This window comes from Podarcis cretensis, assembly GCF_951804945.1.
Source record: "Podarcis cretensis genome assembly, chromosome: 6".
In the NCBI taxonomy this organism is placed as follows: domain Eukaryota; kingdom Metazoa; phylum Chordata; class Lepidosauria; order Squamata; family Lacertidae; genus Podarcis; species Podarcis cretensis.
Genome location: NC_137175.1, coordinates 56,788,512 through 56,805,836, shown reverse-complemented (window position 1 = coordinate 56,805,836; position 17,325 = coordinate 56,788,512). Strand labels below are relative to the sequence as shown.

The 17,325-nt window shown below is 40.5% G+C and overlaps 1 protein-coding gene and 1 long non-coding RNA gene across 2 annotated transcripts in view; one reads left to right on the top strand and one right to left on the bottom strand.

The window, feature by feature from the left end:
• BEND5 (BEN domain containing 5) overlaps nucleotides 1-17,325 on the top strand; it is a 734,690-nt gene that overhangs the window by 135,990 nt on the left and 581,375 nt on the right. The window lies entirely within an intron of this gene.
• The window catches only part of LOC307218352, a 56,924-nt gene continuing 42,354 nt past the window's right edge, over nucleotides 2,756-17,325 (bottom strand). Inside the window, exon 3 of the long non-coding RNA XR_013839937.1 lies at nucleotides 2,756-2,851. This is a non-coding gene — a long non-coding RNA (uncharacterized lncRNA). The remainder of the gene's footprint in view (nucleotides 2,852-17,325) is intronic.

Here is a 17,325-nt window from a genome sequence, read left to right as displayed (position 1 = left end):
TTCTAGATCCAGCAAAACCCCTATTCCCTAAAATTGCTCTGAAAAGTTGGTTAGGCCTTCCTCAGCAATGTTGGATGGGGTGCAGGAAGCTGTTGGGGGGGATAGATAGAGTTATCCAAAATTGGACTTGGGTCCTAATGATAATTAAACTCCCAGGCAGCCTCTTATACCTCATTTCAGAACTAACCTTTGACTTCCTGGGGAGGCCTTTTAAGGGGTCACAGGGAGCTACAGGCAAACAAGAGATTGCAAACTTTCATTCCTTGAACTTGCTTAAGTTACCTTATCCATTCCTGTACCTGCTTTTTTCTTGCATTATTCATTAATTGCTAGATGCTGGCTGTGTAGTCTCCCAATCATATAAAATTATCGTTCCAATGGGTAGTTTTGTCTTGTAGCATTTCAGAGTAAGGCAAGTTCATGCTGTTCTGCAAGTACTTTGGGTCCTATGGTGCTTTTGCAGACCACCTGAACTGGGCACATAGGTTACTTGCTGTTGTAATACTGTGCCTAGTTCTGTACCAGCTGTCCTAAGGAAGAGGTTCGCTGCTGGGTTTATGCGGTACAAGATGTGGCATCTGTTGAAGACCTAGATCCTGAAGTGTATTGTCACTTGGCTATAAAGTAACCCGACTATTGTCAGCCATTTTCAAATTATCAAATGACTTCCAGCGTGTCCTGCTATGTGAGTCCTTGGAAAAGTTGACAGGGACCAGACGGCTTCGTCACCTACAATCCTTGAGCCATGATCTGAGTCCGTGTTTATGACCACTGACTAAATTCACTATTTGTGGGCTGGTCTACCTATAAGCTGTGATCTGCACCTCATTGGTCTTCAATCGGGTCTTCAAGCCGCCACAAAGGCCAGTTTAGCGCAGTTTTCCTGGAAAGGTAACAATGGGAAAATATCTTCAAGGAAGATAGCGATAAACAAATAAAAGTCAGAAACCTCCTTCAATAAACAAGCATGGGAGAATATCCACTGCATTGGAAGCATAGTGCATTGAGAATCTTCACTTTCCTGTCAAGTGGTTGCCACTCTCATGGCTGTTTCCAGTCTACCAATTTCTCCTGGTTATTGATATGTGGCTTTTTTCTCCTTCATCAGCTGAACATAGCCCTCAGGCATTGACCAGCAAATATAAAGGCATCAAAACCACCAACCAACAGATAACAGCAAATATAAAGAAGGAACTATAACACAATTGCAAGAAAGAAATATGCCAAAGGAGCATTAAAATACATCAGTATACATAACTCTGCATAATTTATCAGCGGCTGTTAAATCAGCTGGACAAAACTACTCAAGTTACACCTTCAAAGGTTAATCGAAAGACAGTATTTTAGTGTTTTAAAAGTAAACACTTGGAACTTCAAACTAATCGAAGTTTTCAACAGACTTCAAAGGCAGCCTCATCAACTCCAGCCTGGAGGTTGCCAAGACCTGAATGCCAGTGACCAATTTGACCTTCTCCAGGAACAGCCACAGACTCACCAGTATATGTTGCTGAAAGGCATTCCTTGTGATAGATGCCAGCCAGGTTTCAGGAACAGAGTTTAGGTCTAGGAGCAGCTCAAGAGTGTATATGGGAATACAACCTTCTACCGAACATTCATCTTCTCCTGTGTTAACTGGAAGAACTGTCGCCAACATTTCCATTTTGTTTGGATCAAACCTTACTCATTCAGCTCCTCCCTGATTCCAAACTCTTGCAATTTAAAAACTGCAGTATGTATAAAACTGAGAAGTTCTGAACAGAACTCCACAAGCTCCTTGATTCCCCATAGCTGCACTAAAATAGATCATGGTCTGCTGTAAATAAGATTTAATAAACCGAGGAGATGTCAATAATTCAAAGTTAGACTGTCTAAACTTCTTCTGAGGGCAAGATGTTGGTGCTCATAATGCACAGCCTTAGAACATAAGCAGTATCATTGCAAAGAAAGGATTTTCTCTAGTTCCCTGTAAATGTTTTGCTACCCACTGTATACATATGCCCTTCTCTATCCAGATATGCTCGCTTAAAACCTATTTAACTGAGTGCGTGATTGCAAACCTTAGGTTATACTGTCATGAACTCAAAATTATATGCCTCTGCTAGCTTTTAATAATAGCTGTTATGTGAATCTCAACTAATATTGTGTGTGTAAATGTATTGTTTCATCTTTCTTCAGCTCTCCTTCATTCACCATACGTTTTTTCAGGCAGACTTGCACAGATAAGATCACTTTCATTCTCCCTTTCTAAGCATTCTTAAAACAGTACGATTGTTGTCATAGTGATACTGTAATATCATGAGAATGGGGATGAGTATTGTAGGAGGAGGAAGAAAGGAAGTGACTGACTTGTATTTAAATGCATACACAAACAGGATTACTGACAATTTCTAAATAAACTAAGATAACTTATGAACACATTAATGGTAAATTAATGTTTGATTAAATGTGGTTTTAATTTTTTCTCTTGTGAGAAAATTATTCTCTAGATAAAATGACATAAATCCTTATCTCTATGTGAAGACAGTGCAGTAATTTCCAATTAGAAGCACGCATGAGCTGCAGACAAACTCAGAAGCTTCTATAATGCCTTGTTAAATATCTTCCACTGTAGTTATAGGTGTAATATCAATAGAGATAACATTTACAGGGTTAAAAGGTAAAGCAGGAAGCAGCTGGTTTATGACTGGTAAATGCAGCCACAACAGTTGGGATCTATAGAGACATGCAATTCCTTCTGCCCACGAACCAGAACTTCCTCATTTTTTGACTGCATCAGAGACGGTTGAATGTCACCTCTGAAACCTTATTGTTATCTTGCAAAGTTCCTTGAGCAATCTTTTGGATCCCCACCCTAAAAAAAGAAAGAAAGGTCATTTAATTTTCATTCTAGAACATCTGCTGTTAATTCAAAATTAGGTACAAAATATTTCAGGGGCTATACATGTAGGGGTTTCATAGCCAAGTACAGTGGTACCTCGGGTTAAGAACTTAATTTGTTCTGAAGGTCCGTTCTTAACCTGAAACTGTTCTTAACCTGAGGTATCACTTTAGCTAATGGGGCCTCCTCCTCCTGCTGCGCCACCAGAGCATGATTTCTGTTCTCATCCTGAAGCAAAGTTCTTACCCCGAGGTCCTATTTCTGGGTTAGTGGAGTCTGTAACCTGAAGTGTCTGTAACCTGAGGTATCACTGTATTGGATTGTATAAGTGGGGAAGAAGCTAAGTGACCTATATACACTTGTTTATTTGTTGCATTTCTTCATGGCTTTCTTTACAAAAATGCAAGGATGCAGTGTACATTTTGGCTACTGCCCAGCAAGGCTTAACAGAATAACAGAGCCTCCACCACAAGCTGGGCCAGCTCAGCACCTGCTTGCTCCTGGAATGCCTGATTCCAGAACTTTCCACTGTCTCCTTCATTGGGGAACACACTGGCCGCATTTCCACTCACCTGCATATTGGGTGCATGGAAGCAGAGCTATGTGTTATCAGAGTGACTCTGGCATCTCAGAGGCCAGTGGAGGGAAACATCCACCCAATGCTGCAGTACCCCCAAACAACCTAGCACAAAGTGGGGTGGATTGTTCTGTAAACCATTGAAATGATCGGTCTATATTTTTCTGTTGATAAATACTTCTAATCTTGGAAAAACCAGTAAATTGACCAAAGTACTTACGTATCTGTTACATGCAGATGTTTTGTCCATTAAAAATATATACTGCATTGTTGATGAACAAAGGTTTGAAAGTGAACAAATAAGTATATTGCATCACAGATACTATTCATTCTTTTGAAAGTAGCATAGGATATGGAAAGATGAGACAAGGAGCATCATGGAATTGGCTTCTGCAGGGGGTGTTTTACAATGCAATAGCCATGAATTTTCATTATAAACATTAATACATTTTTACCAGTTTTCATGTCTTAAACCACCAAGGGGCAGCATGGTGCAGTGAATACTGTGTTTGGATTGGGTGTGAGAAATTTAGGTTCAAATACCTGATCAGAATATACCGTAGATGAGCAGATTACTATGGTCACAATCCAGACTTGCATTACTGGTTTTACATGCCCACTGGAGTTTGGGGCTTGTGTTTCTCAGCAGCTAAATAGCAAACTGTGTTTTTAAAATTTGAGATGAGAATTGCAAATTACTTTGCATTTTTAATATTTTGTTGGGAGCTGCCCAGAGTGGCTGGGGCAACCCAGTTAGATGGAAGGCATATACATAATCCATTATTATTATTATTATTATTAGTAGTAGTAGTAGTAGTAGTAGCAGTAGTAGAAATGGCATGTATTGAAAATATTATCTCTTGGACATCCCTATAGTACTGAGGCAGTGTAATGGCTGTACCTTTACCTAAGTAAGCATAGTTTGTTGTATAACAGTACATTCTACTCTGATTGGCAACAGCTTTCCAAAGTCTCAGACAACATTCTGTTCTAGTCCTACTATCTGAGATTTTTTAAAATCAAGTTTGAACTTGGGATCTTCTCCATGTGACATATACACTCCATCACTGAGCTGTAAACCTTCCTTCTTCTTCAGCTTATTTCGTCCTTTTAACTGCATCAAGATCAGTATAGTGTCCAGATCAAGGAAAATAATAGTATCATTCTATTTTGTCTTGGTCAGACTATTTTGCCTTGGTCAGGTTTGAGCAGGGTTTCCCTGAATTACATTCTGATTGGATCCCAGAATATCTCGTTTTTATGTCCAGTGCTCTGGCGTGAGTTAGCTGGTTCACACCAGAGTACAAGACCAAAAGACACACATTTTTTGGTCTTGCACTCCTACAAGAGCTCAGGACACTCCCCACCCCCCAAATAGTGTCCTGATATTGATAAATGGGATGATGTAGGATAAGCAATTCTGTGAGATCGGGGATTTAATCTGAGACCTCTATGCAGAGCATGCACTCTATCTACCACAGAGCTACAACCTTTCTGAAGCAGCTATGCTTACATTCCAGTCTACCGTTCTGCATATGGGAACGCATATCGAAAATCTGTTGCAGCTCATGGACCTTGGGAAACACAGATAAAAAGGAAAACAGAGAACTGTAAAGGGCAGAAACAACAGAGCAATATGAGGCTTTGCAAGGGCCCTAATCCAATGTAGGCAGTTCGACACTGTGCTTCAGCGTGATGGGAGAGGCAGAAAATGCATCAAGTCACCCTGCTTTACCTCATTATACAGACCACACACTGAACTGCTGTACACCTTTATACAGTTTGTTCTGGAACAACAGAGTAACTTTTTAATTTTTTCCTGACAAATACAGATGTGGTCTTTTACTCTGCCCTGTGTTACAAATGCTGTACAACTTAATTGGGCATTGGCGGAACGCTTGCTTAAACCATTATACATTGCAAGAAATTAGTAGAAATCTACAGGTTAAGAACAGTGAGAAATGAGAAGGCAATGTTTTATGTGAAAATTAGATACAAATAAATAAACTATGTGAGCATTGGTATAAAAGCAGGAAGCGATATCATTACTAATCAATCTTGAACATTCTGTCTCTTGCAGATGTCGATACAAAGTTATGTGCTACAATAATTGTAGTGTAGGCTCTCTGGTAATTACTGTTGTTCATTTGGCATGTTTGGAAAAAAGAAAGAACGAAAGAAAAGAGTCTTGCAGTCAGCAGCTGCAAATCTCTAAGGAACAAGCAAAAAGATAGCAGAAGGGTGATAGTCATCCATCATTCCTGACAATTTCACAGCCTAGAATAACTTGACAGAGACCCAGAACAAAATGTTATTGAGAATTGAATGCTGCTAAGCTGAGTGAATTGACTTTCTGATGACGAAGTGGGACTTGCTTAAAGTGGCTGGTCACGTTTTTGTTTTATTTATTTATTCTGCGCTATACCTGTTCCTCTGTAGTGGACATTCTGGAATCTCTTTCTGGCCCAGGGTCATTTTGGGATGCCACATCTTTGCAGGGAATTACCTTCTAAAAAAAAAGTAGGGCTGTCATGCTTAACGAATTGCATAGTTGATTAATGATCTCATTTCCACCAATTAATCATTCAATTAAATCTAAATAAATATGCATGTTAACACAAGCTTCCATTCACTGTTAGAAAGAAAAGCCTATACTGATTCTTAATACAACAGGAAACTGAAATAGACTCAAAAATAGAAAAAAGTGTTCTTAATTCATATCTTCACTGATTAACATTGACCCCACAACTCAAACAACTCAGACAAACTATAATATGCTAGCCATTATTACAACAACATAGCCTAAATCTAAGACAGAAGTTAAGCATGATTAAGGCTAAGCATTTCAATGGGTTAAGCAAGTTTAAGTCTGGGTTGAATTCAGCCCAGTTTTTGTTGTTGTTGTTTGCCATAATAGATAACCCTGGCTATTATTTGAAAAACACTTTAACGCAAGTATGAATATCCACTTTAGCCTTAGTTCTCCACTGGTAAAAGGAAAATGGAGATTTTCAGGAAGATTATAGGGATAAAATGGAATTACAAGGCACTCTGTACCTTTAACTTGTATCTGGTAGTGCTATTGCAGTAGTGGAATTTTAGTCCACTACAGGTGTTAATCACTTTGCCAGTGCGTAATCGTATTTGCGTAATTGGCAATACTGCTTTATGAATGGTCACTGCAATTATTCTAGATACATTTAGTATCACTGTATTTCTTTCATTTCATTTCTCTCTGGCATCACTGCTAGCATTTCTCTCTCTCACTGCCAAGTGTACCTGTGTCTACCAGCTGAGGATAACGCTGCATCAGATGAAGTGGATGATAATACACAAACGCTTATGCCATAATAAATCAGTTAGTCTTTAAGGCTTGAAAAGACTTTCTGTTGTTTTCACTTTGAGAGACTGACAAAGGTAGCCCTCTGGAAATTGCTTTTGAAACTTGTTTATTTCAGGCTTGGCCAACTTTCAAATTCTTGAGGGCCACTCTAGACCAGGTGGTGGAACAATCCAAATCCCTCACAGATGGTCAGGCTTTATAGCAACATTGGTTTGCTTGGTAGTAAGTGCTTCACAGGTATGTGCTCAGATAGCATTAAGTCATTGAAGGGAGGGTGGCTGCAAACCAATGAATTTAGCAAAATACACTTTCAAGAGGCAGAACTGACAGTGTTCTTTGCCTTTCATAATATGCATGTTACTCATACTCAGAGTAAACCCATTGAAGTCAATGTATTTATTGAAATGCACTTATAAACCACTTAATATTTCAAAAAGCTCCTAACAGTAGTTCTTTTATTTTAGTAACTCAACTCTGGTTATGATTTAGTTGGCTATTACCCAATAATGTAAAAAAATACACTGATCCATTGATTTTTGTACCATTGAAGCTGCTTAAAAAACCCCCAACTACTACTATATCTTGATTTGAAATTTGTTAGCATTACTTAGAGCCATATACATTTGTTTTAGGGGTTAGATCCAATGTAAGGCTCACCATCTGTCCATCTCTGATTTATTTAATACCAATAAGATGTTAGGTGCAGTGTTGTTGTTGTTTAGTCGCTTAGTCGTGTCCGACTCTTCGTGACCCCATGGACCAGAGCACGCCAGGCACTCCTGTCTTTCACTGCCTCCTGCAGTTTGGTCAAACTCATGCTGGTAGCTTTGAGAACACTGTCCAACCATCTCGTCCTCTGTTGTCCCCTTCTCCTTGTGCCCTCCATCTTTCCCAACATCACGGTCTTTTCCAGGGAGTCTTCTCTTCTCATGAGGTGGTCAAAGTATTGGAGCCTCAGCTTCACAATCTGTCCTTCCAGTGAGCACTCAGGGCTGATTTCCTTAAGAATGGATGCGTTTGATCTTCTTGCAGTCCATGGGACTCTCAAGAGTCTCCTCCAACACCATAATTCAAAAGCATTAGGTGCAGTACAAAACATATAAATCCCTAGCTACAGTGATCATCATCCAACACACAGGACATTGTGTTTATATACACAATATGTGTATTGGCACGTATATACATCATTAATACAGTTTTCTTCATATGTTTTAAATTCATTTTAGGAGGAAAGCATCTGCCTCAGATGCAATAAAGTTGCTTTTGTGTTCATGCAGCTTTTAGGAAAGTTTACTGTTAAAAACTGCCATTCGTTCAGAAGCTCATGGTAGCTACACACATTTGTTTGAAGGCAATAACACATTTACTTATCATACCTCCAATAAAAGTGCACATTATTTTTATTACCCATCTATCTGAATGACTGGAAAATTTATGCCAAGCACTGCCGTATCTGAAATGACATATTTCATGAGTTTATAGTTCAAAAACGTGCACTGTAAAAAAACTATTGTCTATTACACTGGTCAACAACAAATTTGTTGTCTGCATTTTTTCAGTTGATTTAGGATGAATCTGATGTGCTGAATCCAAAAATCACATTGGTTTTGCTCAATCAGGTCAAGTTTTTGAGCTATGGCCACATGTCATTTTTTTACGTTTTTGTTCACATGTACGCTTGTGTGGAGTATTTTAGAAGAAGTTGGTGGGGGCAAAATGCCATGTCGAATAATTGTTTTGATTGGAAATGATTATTTTAATGACAAGAAGTATTCAGGTCCGATAGTTCTGGGTGATTATGTCGAAAAGGGATCAGTTTGAAGTCATAAAACCTCGAAATCTTCCATAAATTGGTGCTGAAAAGCATAAAGTTGCTTACCATGCTTATTTTGGTATTAAACTTGGTGACCAGGATAAAGCTTGGGCGCCACACATGGTGTGCAAGGCATGCACCAAGACTCTACATGGGTGGACTAATGGCAAGAGGAGTCTGAACTTTGGAATTCCCATGGTTTGGAGGGAGCCGACAAACCATGTCACTGACTGCTACTTCTGTGCTGTTGATGTGACTGGGATCAACAGAAAAAACTGGAGCAGCCTCAAGTATCCTGATCTTCAATCAGCACGTCGTCCTGTAGCTCATTGTGATGAAATTCCAGTGCCTATCTTCAGAGAACTTCCTGACATTAGTGACGAAGATGCCTCCAGTGTTGAAGGACATGAAGAAGAAGAAGTGGTTCTTGAAGATGATGCTCCACATCCATTTTCCCAAAAGGAGTTGAATGATCCAGTTCGCGACCTCAGCTTGTCAAAGGACTCTGCTGAACTGTTGGCATCCAGATTGAAGGAAAAAAACCTCCTCTCTGACAGTGCTCACATCAGCTTCTTCCGCAACAGGCATCAAAAGTACCTCCATTTTTTCTCGGAAGAGAAAGACTTGGTGTTCTGTGCAGATATTGCGCAGCTTCTGCTCAAGCTTGGAGTGCCACAGTACGAACCCAAAGATTGGAGACTGTTCATTGACAGCAGCAAGCGATCACTGAAATGTGTTCTGCTACACAACGGCAACCAGTTTGCCTCTATACCCCTGGCTCACTCGAGTACACTGAAGGAGAACTATGAAGCAGTGAAGTATGTGCTGGAGAAAATTGGTTATGATCAGCATAAGTGGTTTATTTGTGTTGACCTGAAGATGGTGAACTTTTTGTTGGGACAACAGTCTGGCTTCACCAAGTACCCATGTTTTCTGTGCATGTGGGATAGTAGGGACCGTGCTCAGCATTACACGAAGGACTGGCCTGTGCGGGAGGAATTGGTGCCTTGCAAAGAAAGGAACGTCATCAACGACCCTCTGGTGGACAGAGACAGAATACTCTTCCCACCGCTGCACATCAAGCTCGGCTTAATCAAGCAGTTCATCAAGGCTCTGGACAAGGATGGTGACTGCTTCACTTACTTGTGCCAGGCTTTTCCAGGATTGACCATGGAGAAGTTGAAAGCTGGCATCTTTGACGGTCCTCAGATCCGTCAGCTCATCAGAGATCCAGAGTTCGGAAACTCAATGAACAAAGTGGAACTGGAAGAGTGGAAGGCATTTGTTCTGGTAGTGAAGAACTTTCTTGGCAACAATAAGGCCAGAAACTACACAGAACTTGTCGACAACATGCTGACTGCTTTCAGAAACCTGGGCTGCAACATGAGCGTCAAGATGCACTACCTATTTTCACATATGGACCAGTTTCCTGAGAACCTGGGTTCAATGAGTGACGAGCAGGGGGAGAGATTCCATCAGGACATGAAAGAGATGGAGACCAGGTATCAGGGTCGCTGGGATGCAGTCATGATGGCTGACTACTGTTGGACTCTGAAGAGAGACCTCCTTGCCGCTGAGCATTCCAGGAGTTCCAAGAAACAGAAGTTCAAGCCCCGATGTTTGAAAAGAGGTGAAGCAACATGCAATTTACGTGTACTTGCCTTTATCAACGCCCACCATTCAGTTTACAGTAATCGATGTTTCTATCAGGTAATCAATATATGTTGTTGGAAAAACATTTTTTTCTCTTTAAAACATATTTAGGATGATATGTGCTGACAAAAATCAGCTGATAATGCCACAAAAATGTAATCGATTTTGTCACAAGATCTGATTTTTTTCAAATCAACATAGCACAAAAACCTGACCTGATGGAGAGAAACGGATGCCATTTCCTGATTCAGCAGTGCAGAAATACCCTAAATCAATGGTAGAAATCTAGACAACATTCAAAAAGTAAAAAATTGTTGCCCAGTGTTATAAATATATGGGAAAATATGGAATTTGATCAGGATGAATGGCAACTTAAGCTTAAATCCAAAGGACCACAAGCAGAGTTATGCTCATTCAGTGGGCATTTCCTACCTTCTTCCCACTATTGAAGGTTGTGGAACCTTTTCTAACTGTGCATGACACATTGCAGGGGGCTGCAGCTGGTGGAGGAAATTGGCAGAAGTGGTCACACAAATGCATAAGTGGGATCGGTATCACAAGTTGCTGTTTGGATCCAAGTTGGAGGAAGCATTGTGTTTAGCTGAATGTATTTATTAATATGCCTTTACACATTAGATTAGCAGCAAATGATTATGGAATGTGTATACTGTGTCAGAAATGTTCCCCAAAGCTCAGCTGAAAGTTTGTGCTTTTGTTTTCTTCAAAAAGGTTACTGAAATACATGAAATGTTGCCCTAACAGACTTTGACAACAGCAAGCTTTGAGACTGGTTCATTAAGTCCTTGACAAAGGCATTTGTGGCCAAAATGAGCTGGGCTTGTTACAAAAATAAAGAGCCCATCCTTTTTCTTGGCATCTGTGAGAGATGTATTTCTTTTTTTGTATGCTATTCTTCAATGCTTCCCTTTTTCGGCACGTTTTACTAAAATGTGTGTGCCTGATAAGTGTCCTAATCCAACTCTAGGCATATTTTAAAGATGTATTTATATATGACTAGTTGTACCAGAATGTGGATGGCTATTAAAATTAAAATATATACTCAGCTGAAAGCAATGCAGTATGGATGAACAACATCCATATTCAGATGCATATGCCAATGCACACTTGAATCTGAATCAGATTGAGGCCCCTAGTTCCTGATCCAGCAAGTGAAAAGCATATTGATTTCCTTAGCAGGATTGGGGTAAAGGGCTGCAATTTGCTGTAAACTCCTCTTGTGTACCCCCTGTTGTAAATTGTGTGAGAATGTAACTTGTTCTTCTTGAGACATGTTCAAGAGGACTGTAGAATATGAAAAATGCCTTGATTCAGCAGAAGTGTCTCATACATGCATAGGTCCTAATCTGGCTTCACACATTCATTTCTGGCCACATAATTGGCAAGGGTGCAGATGAGATGTTAAGGGGAAACAGAATGGGGGTGGTCTAAACAGTTACCTCACTAGGGCTATGCACATGCAACTGGTTGCTGGACTGAGCTAGGGAAACTGTGTGAAATATCTACATATAGTTCCTCATACAACTGGAGGGGTGTATATATGGAAACGTCATTCCGCGCTTACACAAACATGCCCCTTTCTGGACCATGTACATAACCTAATTCTAACATACTTTCAAAATTTGGACTTAAATACTCCCATAAAAGGTAATCAGCATTTCAAACTGAAATATAAACTAAAATTACAAATTAAATTGAGACATGAACATTATTTTCAGAATGCCATTGCAAAACAGAACCCCGCCTCCCAAAAAACCCCCAGCCAAAGGGTTATAATATATACAGCACTGCTTGCAAACCATAGTTGTCAAATATCTCTGTTGAGGAAAATATAAACTGGTAATATAGAGTCAAAGATTAAGTGACCACATTTAATTTAAATTTCAAAAGTAAGTTTAGAATCCACTACATTTAAGTGTGAGTTTTTTATTTTTGCTTGTGTTTGTATGAAAATAGTAAAATACACTGGAGTTTGGGCCAATAAGAGTTAGGTTTTTGAAGCTGATTACAGTTTTGTGCTGTATGCAGTGCAATGTGATTACAAAGATAACTGTGTAAGTTGCCTCTACCCAGTTTCTCCCACTGCAGTCCCCTGTCCCACATCCCAGGCTTCTCTCGATGACCCTCCAACTCTGTTTGGGAGTGCATCGGCTGGAGTGGAGAGGAGCAACTGGGGAATTCCCCCTATGTGAACATCCTTATGCTGCACAGCACTGGGTACCTTGCTATATTTGTGGAATGAATACAGTGATTTGAACTATGGCACTAAGTGTCATTCTACCTCAATACACTGAAATGGAAAAGACCTAGACATCCTTGTGGTATTTTGCAGTATTTTGCCTGTAAAGAATAGAAAACATAAGAATGGCCAAAACCTGTCCTCAGATATACATTATATTTGACAAATATGGCTATACGTTTTCATTTTTCAAAATGAAATCAAAATTAATTTATTCTAAGGCTGATACATATCAAACACTGACACAAGCAAAGTTCCAAAAGAGCTCTACATTGCATACACATTTTTATCCTAGCAAAGAACAAGGGCAATTCAGTTGTCTTTGCTTCTTTACCCCTTGGGATGACCTTTCACAATAAGAATTGTCAGTGCCTTATTTATAATGGCAGATCTCAAGTTTGATTCTGGCAGGTTTTGATCACTTGATGGCCCAAAAGCTTTCAAACACAGAAGAATCTGATGCTTTTTTGGCATCCTGCAGTGTGTTTAAACCTCAAAAGCAACTTTTAGTCCCAGAAGTGAATTACTGAAGTGGTGTAAACAAAACATGAACGTCACAAAATGATGAAAATCTCATACAAAATATCTTTGTCAGATGGATGACAATTCCACATTGCCTAAAAGGCATCTGCAACAAATGTATATTCTGTAAATAAAATTCTGATTTACCAAAGAAAGCTGAAAACAAACAAGCAGAAACATCAATAATTTAAATGATTATTTGTTTATGAAACACAGAAAGCTGCACAAAACATCAAATATCAATTATTTATCGCTGCTCATTGTTCTGTGACAGCAGAATTTTAGAAACATACTCTTGGGTCACATTAACATATGCAATATAACAGGTCACCTAGAATGACAGACTGCTTTCACAAGACTTGCTTGAGTTTGTTCTTGAATTCCCTGCACCTGCATTAAGCTTATTCAAACATTAATGTTCTGTTTCGCTTTTTAACAAAAGGTTATGCCTGCAATTATATACACTGATATTGCTCAAATATTGTGCCCCTTTGTGTTCTGTTGCGTGTAAGGTTGTGCTGAATGTTCTCCACAAAGTATTTTCAGCATGAAAGGGAGGCTTTCCAGGACACTGGAAAAGTTTCTCAGAATACAGAGCCCCATCCCCATGCAGAATACAGAGCTCCCCTCCTCCTTTCAGACCTTTTCTCTCTAGCCATGACTTGACCAGCAGCACCAATTTTGACATGAAGGCATTTCGCCCGTTTGCCATTCTTCCAAGTGAGATTGTCATTGTAGCAGCTCAGATGTGTTTACATGACAGCATTGCCGAGGGCAAACAAAGCTAGTTCAGAATGATGACAATGTTTATTTATTTATGGTATCACAAACGAGAAATGGGGTGTTGAGCAGGGACAAACATTTGATCACCTTGTCGGACAAAGAATGCCAATTAAGATCATGTCAGTCAAGAATGCCATTCTACCTATCCTGTGCTGAGGACAGGGCTTAACATACTTTTACAATGTATTGACTAGTAACTTCCACCACTTCCTTGATTCTATGTAGGTCTGGGTGAGGAAGTTTATTTACCTGAGAGGAGGGAAATAGCTTTTAGCAAGCTCTCTGGTTGCTGCCCAGACAGGGCCTGAGCCTGTTCGCTTTTTCTCTCCTTCTTAGCTTGTAAAGGTAAAGGTAAAGGTACCCCTGCCTGTACGGGCCAGTCTTGACAGACTCTGGGGTTGTGCGCTCATCTCACTCTAGAGGCCGAGAGCCAGCGCTGTCCGCAGACACTTCCGGGTCACGTGGCCAGCATGACAAGCTGCATCTGGCGAGCCAGCGCAGCACACGGAAACGCCATTTACCTTCCCGCTGGTAAGCGTTCCCTATTTATCTACTTGCACCCGAATTGCTAGGTGGGCAGGCGCTGGGACCGAACGACGGGAGCGCACCCTGCCGTGGGGATTCGAACTGCCGGCCATGCAATCGGCAAGTCCTAGGCGCTGAGGTTTTACCCACAGCGCCACCCGCGTCCCTAGCTTCTTAGCTTGTAGCAGGCACCAAACAACTTGGCACATAGAGGGGACTATCAGCTAGATAAAATACTGTGTCAATTCCAGAACTCAAATCAAAAGATTTCACGTTGTCAAAATAAGAAATAGCAAATAAAGCGAATAAAACAGTTCTAAATAATTCTATACTAGGCAGTCCTACAGACTATTGACAACTTGCCATGCTAGGCAAAGACACAGATCAACCTAGTAACCTTTATTTCCCTATGGTCAGGAGAAATAGATTGATGTGGGGCCAGGCAACTACAGATTAGCCTTGGGTGGACTTCTCTGGCAAGAGATCCTTGATTTGTATATCTTTGTGTTTGGAAGTAAATATATTGGGAGATAGTAGGAATATTTCCTCATTCCTTCCTGCTAGACTGAACTTTGTGTACTTTGGGTGTGACCAGCCAACTCTTGTGGAATGGAGTTCATAGTTTATTGACTCCATTCCACATATGGAAATAACATTAAAGAGGCAAGTCCTGTACCTCCACAATGACCAGTGATCAAAGCTTCTGAAAGCTGAATGGAAGTATCTGAGCTGGCAAGCACTTCCTCTCTTGCAGATTATTATAGCCTTCTATTTTGGTCATGAAACATTAACACAGTAGTACACTCCCTTTAGAGATCTGCCATCCTTTTTATTCTGCAAAAGTGTTAAAAACGCACAACAGATTGATCCTGCTCACACACAATTACCCAATACTAGCGTCCTCATTAAGCTGGTGGAGCAGGGGCACAGAAACACCTCCTTGCCAGCATAATAATAATAATAATAATAATAATATATTATTTATACCCCATGCTACTACCGAGAAGGCCCTCTGCCTGGTTCCCTGTAACTTGGCTTCTCGCAGGGAGGGAACCGCCAAAAGGCCCTCTGCACTGGACCTCAGTGTCCGGGCAGAATGATGGGGGTGGAGACGCTCTTTCAAGTATACTGGACCGAGGCCGTTTAGGGCTTTAAAGGTCAGCACCAATACTTTGAATTGTGCTTGGAAACATACTGGGAGCCAGTCTAGGTCTTTCAAGATCGGTGTTATGTGGTCTCGGCGGCCGCCCCCAGTCACCAGTCTAGCTGCCGCATTCTGGATTAATTGTAGTCCAAGCGAGAGATAACTAGAGCATGCCCGTGAGACAGTCTGCGGGCAGGTAGGGTCTCAGCCTGCTTACCAGATGGAGCTGATAAACAGCTGCCCTGGACACAGAATTGACCTGCACCTCCATGGACAGCTGTGAGTCCAGAATTCAGCATCTTGGGTGCTTACTGGAGCCAGGCAGACCAGTAAGGTTGGGGGTACTTGTGCACACTGGCAAGAGCACCAGACTGGCTTCACTCATGTGTTCACGGAGTCCTGACCTCACCTCACTGCTGCTTGTCCCACCCCCATAGTGCAACCCTGCTGCCAGATGGCTGGCTCTGCACTCTCACCTCACTGAACCAGCCACTCCTGCCACTTGGCTTCCACATTAAGAGTCCTAAAATGGTGCTTACAGTACTACTTTTTTCAGACTTGAATGCATTATGCACAAGTCTTTTTCCCTGGGTGGGTGCTTTCTCCCTGGAACTCTTTTCCTTGGAAATCCCACCAAATATATCCCTTCAGAATTATAGTAAGTTGAGGTTGACTTCGTTGACTCTAAACTGGTTTGGGTGTGTTGATGCTGCGTTTGTGGCTTTCATACTGCGAATTCATCATTTGGGATTTCCTTTATTGCTTTGTTTTATCTAGTGTTGTACTTTACATTTTGCTGTTGTCATTGGCTGTATTGAAACCTTTTGGAAGGCCAAATAGCAGGTTACAAATATTTAAAATAATTCATTTAGCAGTCAAGCTTAAAGAATCAGATATCCACATTTCTCTTATTTTCTTCTGAGCAGATGCATGCTCAAGACGGAAATTTTTCCAAAAAAACCACCCAGTAGTGACGTTACAGTACATAAGAGATTTTAATTTTAGTACTTAGAAAAATAAAATTGGCTCAAAGCAGTTAGATTTTCCATTTTTATAAATCCCAGGGCTGCTCTAAGGTTACAACAGATACTATAAAGTACTGATTCTATGCCTTAATATAATAGGTATCATTTATTATTTGGGTGACAGATAGTGGGAGGGAATGGTATGGACAAATTGCTTGATGCTATAATATTTTTATAAGGCTATAACTACATTAATATTCAAATTACAACTGGTATAATAGCATCATTTGGTGCTTAGGAGTTCTGAATATGTCAGCTTCACTTGCCAGTTTACTTTGGAAGCAAATTAGTAGTCAAGTTGAGCATCAATCAGTACCTATCGTCGCAATGCCTCCTTTCATCAGAAAAATATGGAAAACAGGGATATAAGAATAAACATTGACAGGCTGGGGGACATCATCAAAAGCAATTTGGTATGAACTTGGGTATCACAGGTGTGAAAATGAATGTGTGAAGCTTCTTATATTTAGGAATTCTGGTCATATGCTATATGTTTTACCCTATTTAAATACCAAATCTGAAAGGGAATAAATCTTTTGCTACACATTGACCATGAGAGGGCATACTATTACCTTAGCCATTTGCTCACCCACTGCCCCCTGCTTAAGCAAATGGACAAGTCACATTGGTTCCTTTCCTGCTGCCTGGTGAGAGGAATACAGTGGTACCTCAGGTTAAGTACTTAATTCGTTCTGGAGGTCCGTACTTAACCTGAAACTGTTCTTAACCTGAAGCACCACTTTAGCTAATGGGGCCTCCCGCTGCTGCTGCGACGCCGGAGCACGATTTCTGTTCTCATCCTGAA